The 6,000-nt window shown below is 44.9% G+C and overlaps 1 protein-coding gene across 1 annotated transcript in view; it reads left to right on the top strand.

Moving 5' to 3' along the window:
• LOC110485820 (septin-9) overlaps positions 1-5,663 on the top strand; it is an 83,507-nt gene extending 77,844 nt beyond the window's left edge. The window contains exon 12 of the mRNA XM_036940486.1: positions 5,614-5,663. The gene's annotated coding sequence lies outside the window, so the exon portion shown is untranslated. The remainder of the gene's footprint in view (positions 1-5,613) is intronic.
• The last annotated feature ends 337 nt before the right edge of the window (positions 5,664-6,000 follow it).

Consider the following 6,000-nt stretch of genomic DNA (forward strand, 5'->3'; position numbering starts at 1 on the left):
ACCAGCGTTTCCAAAACTTGGTCCTTGGGACCCCAGAGGGATGAACTTTTTGTTGTTTTGCCCTAGCATGACACCGCTGATTCAAATAATGAACTCGTCATCAAACTTAGATTATTTTAATCCGCTATGTTGTGCCGGGGCATAAGCGTGTACCCCTTGGAGTCGACCAGGACCGAGTTTGGGAAATGTTGCCATAGACAGTTGAATGTTCAGGGCTGGGAATACAGTATTGTGCGTTATGTGTGAAGTTTGTTCTTGGAGAACACAGATGTCACATAACCCAGCAGATGGCACAGGGGGAGCTGACTGGCACCGTCGTGGTATCCAGGGCTATAGATTGAACTTTAATATCATCATTAGTGCCTATTTGTATCCTGTCCTCAAACCTCTCCCCGGGGACCCCCAGCCGTTCCATGTATCTGAACTATTCCAGAGCTTTAACACCTGATTCAACTTGTTGACTACTCATCAAGCCCCTTGACTTGTAGGTGAATCCGATGAGTTAGTTCAGGGCTACATCAAAATGGTGAAACGTCTGGCGGTTCCAGAGGAGAGGTTTTGAGAACCACTGCAGCAGGGGACCTTGCTCCACCTCCTAGTGCCACACACCGAGTCACGTGTGTACACGCACACCCACAACGCACATTGTAGCCAGTTACACACACACACTCCACTTTACAGCTTCCCATCATTGTTCACCAAATGTCCTTCTGGGGAACGCAACAGTCTGAATCCAAACAAAATGAATTGTAAGGCATGACGGGTTGAATATATATCTTCAGATTGATGCGACGCTAGGGAGCGGATGTGTTTCGTAAGCTGCTCTGTGTGATTTACTGATCTCTGCAGGTTGTTGGCTCGGTTTGATCCCTCGGGGATCTGGAATCTTCCATTTTAACAGGTTGTTGGCTCTGTTTGATCCCTCGGGGATCTGGAATCTTCCATTTTAGTAGGTTAAAGGAGGGAGGGGGGGGGGGGGTCTGAGTCATTTCATTCTATGTTTTGTGTTGGAGAATGAGTGTTTAGTCCTGTGGCTACAGTTGGATTCTTGTTCGACATGGTTGTGGCTGAGTGGCATTTAATATGCACGTAGACACACACACACACACTCCAGTTTGTTCTTTGAGTACTCGCATGGAACCCTTACCCCGAGTGCTCCTGAGATTGGTACACACTACACATTGTGGCATGCATCCTTCAGTAGATGAAAGAAAGCTGTCAGGCAGAGATATGGTGGAGTAATGATGCCCATACTCTAACAAGCTTTAGCAGACTCTCGTTAAGAGAACATCAACCGCTCAAAAGGGCCAATTAAAAGCCACCACCAAATCTGTGCCCTTCACACACACATGATAGGGGCTCTTACAACTTCGCCTTTTTAAAATGTTGCATGCACTTATTGTGTGGGTGTGTGGGTGTGTGGGCGCCTGCGTGTGTGTGTGTGTATGACCAGGATCATCAACTAGATTCAGCCGCGGGCCAATTATACCTTTTTTTTTAAGTGGATGGTCAGGGGGCTGGAACATCATTACAAATCCTTTGTAGACTGCAAATTGACCCCAAAAAGCCCAAACGGATATAATATTTGACTAAAACATAATTTCAAACCTTGCTAACGTTTGTATGCGATTGCATATATCTATTTTTATTATGCTTGGGAATACTTCGTAACACATTTCCGAAATTAAAATCACTTGGAGCTGATTTGCTGGTGTTTTTAGTCTCATGTCCAATAACAAACTTGGGAGGCCAAATACAATCCCCCAGTTGGGGCACCCTGGTTGTAGTATGAGTTATTTGTGTGCCAGTGGAGAGCCCGAGGCTAGGGAACGAGTAGCTACTTGTTATTGCTATTTTGTTGTTACCACTTCATTTTTTATTTTGTTAATTTTTCTTTTTAACTCTGCGTCGTTGAGAAAGGGGTCATAAGTAAGCATTTCACGGTAAAGTCTACACTGTTGTGCTTGGCGCAAGTGACATATACAATTTGAAGTAGGGTTTCAGACGTTTTCGGGAAGATGGGCAGGATCTCTGCTTTCCTGATGTTAGGTGGTGTAACGATTGTCGTCGGGAGAAGGAGAAGAGGACCAAGGTGCAGCGTGGTAAGTATTCATAATACTTTTAATAAATACGAATACTTGAACAAAAAACAACACGACAAACGAACAGTTCTGCAAGGTGCAATACACACAAAACAGAAAACAACCACCCACAAACAAAAGTGGGAAAACAGGCTGCATAAGTATGGTTCTCAATCAGAGACAACAATTGACAGCTGCCTCTGATTGGGAACCATACCAGGCCAAACACTTAGAAATATAACACACAGAACAAGACATAGAATGCCCATCCCAACTCACGCCCTGACCAAACTAAAATAGAGACATAAAAAAGGAACTAAGGTCAGGACGTGACAGTACCCTCCCCCCCCCCCCCCCCCAAAGGTGCAGACTCCGGCCGCAAAACCTGAACCTATAGGGGAGCTGAGCTGGCACGCTGAGCTGGCACAATCCACCCTGGCTGGCTGCCCACTTTCGCATGGCACTTGCGGTGGGCTGGCCTATAGCGCTCCAGGCTATGAGCGCGTACTGGCGACACCGTGCGCTTCACCGCATAACACGGTGCCTGACAAGTACAATGCTGCTTTCGGTAAGCACGGGGAGTTGGCTCAGGTCTATCGCCTGACTCCACCAATCTCCCCGTGTGCCCAACCAAAAAAAACTGCCTCTCGTGCCTGTTGCGCTGCCTTACCTCCTATCGCCACCGCTCAGCTTTAGCTGCCTCCAGTTCTTCTTTGGGGCGGCGATATTCCCCAGCCTGTGCCCAGGGTCCCTTGCCGTCCAATATCTCACACCAAGGTTCTTTGAACTCTGGGAGGGGAACCCCATGGCGTCAACTGTGATGGAGAGGTCTTGGAGCGGGCAGGCCTTCCCCGCCCGAGGAAGAGTAGCTCCTTCTTGTTGAGCTTGAGGTGGTGGGCCGACTTCCAAGATGAGATGTCTGCCAGGCACTCAGAGATGCATGTCGCCACCTGGGTGTCAGAAGGGGTGGGAAGAAGAAGAACAGTTTATAGGTGCAACTGTGAGGATATGATGGAGCCGAGTGATTTGGTGTTTAGAGGAAAGGATCTAGAACTGAGCCCTGGGGGACACCGGTAGTGAGCATATGTGGTGCAGACACAGATCCTCTCCACGTCACCTGCTAGGAGCGACCTGCCAGGTAGGATGCAACCCAAGAGTGTGCAGAGCCTGAGCCAGCAGATGGATCTAGGAGGATGAGAACACACTGAGAAGTGATTGAAGCTACAAAGAGCATGTTGAAAGACCTTGAGTCTTTCTTCCCAGCTTAGATATCACTGTGTTTAAAGTTTCAAGTTTTAATGTCAGGTGTGTGGAGTTGGTATAAATGTGTGTGTGCATGTTATGTGTCATGAAGTGTGAGTGTGTATAGTCAGTGAAAAAATGAATGAAAAACAAGGGCCAATTCATTCTGTTAGCTATAGCTTGGGGGTAGAAGCTGTTTAGGAGCCTGTTGGTGTCAGACTTGATGCACCGGTACCATTAGCCAATTATTTATGTTTGCGTGGTGATGCTGGTAGAGAAGAGAGAATGCACACACATGCACGCACACACACACATAGTGTGCTTGTATAGGAGCCCTGCGGGAGTGTGTTTTATATACCTACTAGGTGTCAGTGGTTCTAAGGAGATCCTAAACCATTACAGTGATTGGGGAATGTTGTTTAAAACAAGGGTGGCATCTCATGCCACCAAGTCAATGAAGACCTATATGGGCATGGTCAAAAAGTATTAATTCTCTCATTGCCGTCATGTATGAGCTAGGAAGATTCTGTGTGTGTGTGTATATACAGTGCCTTGCGAAAGTATTCGGCCCCCTTGAACTTTGCGACGTTTTGCCACATTTCAGGCTTCAAACATAAAGATATAAAACTGTATTTTTTTGTGAAGAATCAACAACAAGTGGGACACAATCATGAAGTGGAACGACATTTATTGGATATTTCAAACTTTTTTAACAAATCAAAAACTGAAAAATTGGGCGTGCAAAATTATTCAGCCCCCTTAAGGTAATACTTTGTAGCGCCACCTTTTGCTGCGATTACAGCTGTAAGTCGCTTGGGGTATGTCTCTATCAGTTTTGCACATCGAGAGACTGACATTTTTTCCCATTCCTCCTTGCAAAACAGCTCGAGCTCAGTGAGGTTGGATGGAGAGCATTTGTGAACAGCAGTTTTCAGTTCTTTCCACAGATTCTCGATTGGATTCAGGTCTGGACTTTGACTTGGCCATTCTAACACCTGGATATGTTTATTTTTGAACCATTCCATTGTAGATTTTGCTTTATGTTTTGGATCATTGTCTTGTTGGAAGACAAATCTCCGTCCCAGTCTCAGGTCTTTTGCAGACTCCATCAGGTTTTCTTCCAGAATGGTCCTGTATTTGGCTCCATCCATCTTCCCATCAATTTTAACCATCTTCCCTGTCCCTGCTGAAGAAAAGCAGGCCCAAACCATGATGCTGCCACCACCATGTTTGACAGTGGGGATGGTGTGTTCAGCTGTGTTGCTTTAACGCCAAACATAACGTTTTGCATTGTTGCCAAAAAGTTCAATTTTGGTTTCATCTGACCAGAGCACCTTCTTCCACATGTTTGGTGTGTCTCCCAGGTGGCTTGTGGCAAACTTTAAACAACACTTTTTATGGATATCTTTAAGAAATGGCTTTCTTCTTGCCACTCTTCCATAAAGGCCAGATTTGTGCAATATACGACTGATTGTTGTCCTATGGACAGAGTCTCCCACCTCAGCTGTAGATCTCTGCAGTTCATCCAGAGTGATCATGGGCCTCTTGGCTGCATCTCTGATCAGTCTTCTCCTTGTATGAGCTGAAAGTTTAGAGGGACGGCCAGGTCTTGGTAGATTTGCAGTGGTCTGATACTCCTTCCATTTCAATATTATCGCTTGCACAGTGCTCCTTGGGATGTTTAAAGCTTGGGAAATCTTTTTGTATCCAAATCCGGCTTTAAACTTCTTCACAACAGTATCTCGGACCTGCCTGGTGTGTTCCTTGTTCTTCATGATGCTCTCTGCGCTTTTAACGGACCTCTGAGACTATCACAGTGCAGGTGCATTTATACGGAGACTTTATACGGAGATTACACACAGGTGGATTGTATTTATCATCATTAGTCATTTAGGTCAACATTGGATCATTCAGAGATCCTCACTGAACTTCTGGAGAGAGTTTGCTGCACTGAAAGTAAAGGGGCTGAATAATTTTGCACGCCCAATATTTCAGTTTTTGATTTGTTAAAAAAGTTTGAAATATCCAGTAAATGTCGTTCCACTTCATGATTGTGTCCCACTTGTTGTTGATTCTTCACAAAAAAATACAGTTTTATATCTTTATGTTTGAAGCCTGAAATGTGGCAAAAGGTCGCAAAGTTCGAGGGGGCCGAATACTTTTGCAAGGCACTGTATGTGCGTGCGTGTCCGTCCGTCCAAAACTATAGCTAACTAACCCCTTGGTGTGGTGTCCACCCCCGAGGAGAGGATCCCCAAGACCATTGATATCAAGTCCATCAGTCACGGTAACACACACACACACACACACACACACACACACACACACACACACACACACACACACACACACACACACACACACACACACACACACACATACGGTGGTGCCCAAAAATATTGACACCATTGATAAAGATGAGCAAAAAATAACTTTCAAAAATAAATAATTCTAATACTGAGCCTTATTGTATGTTCAAAAAATGTGGAAATTATATTGTTTTATACTAATACAATGTCTCAGAGAGAATTGTTTTAACAATACATTTTATTCTGAAAACGTAGGGATCAAAGTGATTGACACCCTTGTTTTCAATACCTTGTCAATACCTTACCTTGCGAGAATAATGGCACTGAGCTTTTTTTGAAAACATGTTATGAGTTGGAGAACACATTGG

Source organism: Oncorhynchus mykiss, chromosome 13 (genome assembly GCF_013265735.2).
Source record: "Oncorhynchus mykiss isolate Arlee chromosome 13, USDA_OmykA_1.1, whole genome shotgun sequence".
Taxonomy (NCBI): domain Eukaryota; kingdom Metazoa; phylum Chordata; class Actinopteri; order Salmoniformes; family Salmonidae; genus Oncorhynchus; species Oncorhynchus mykiss.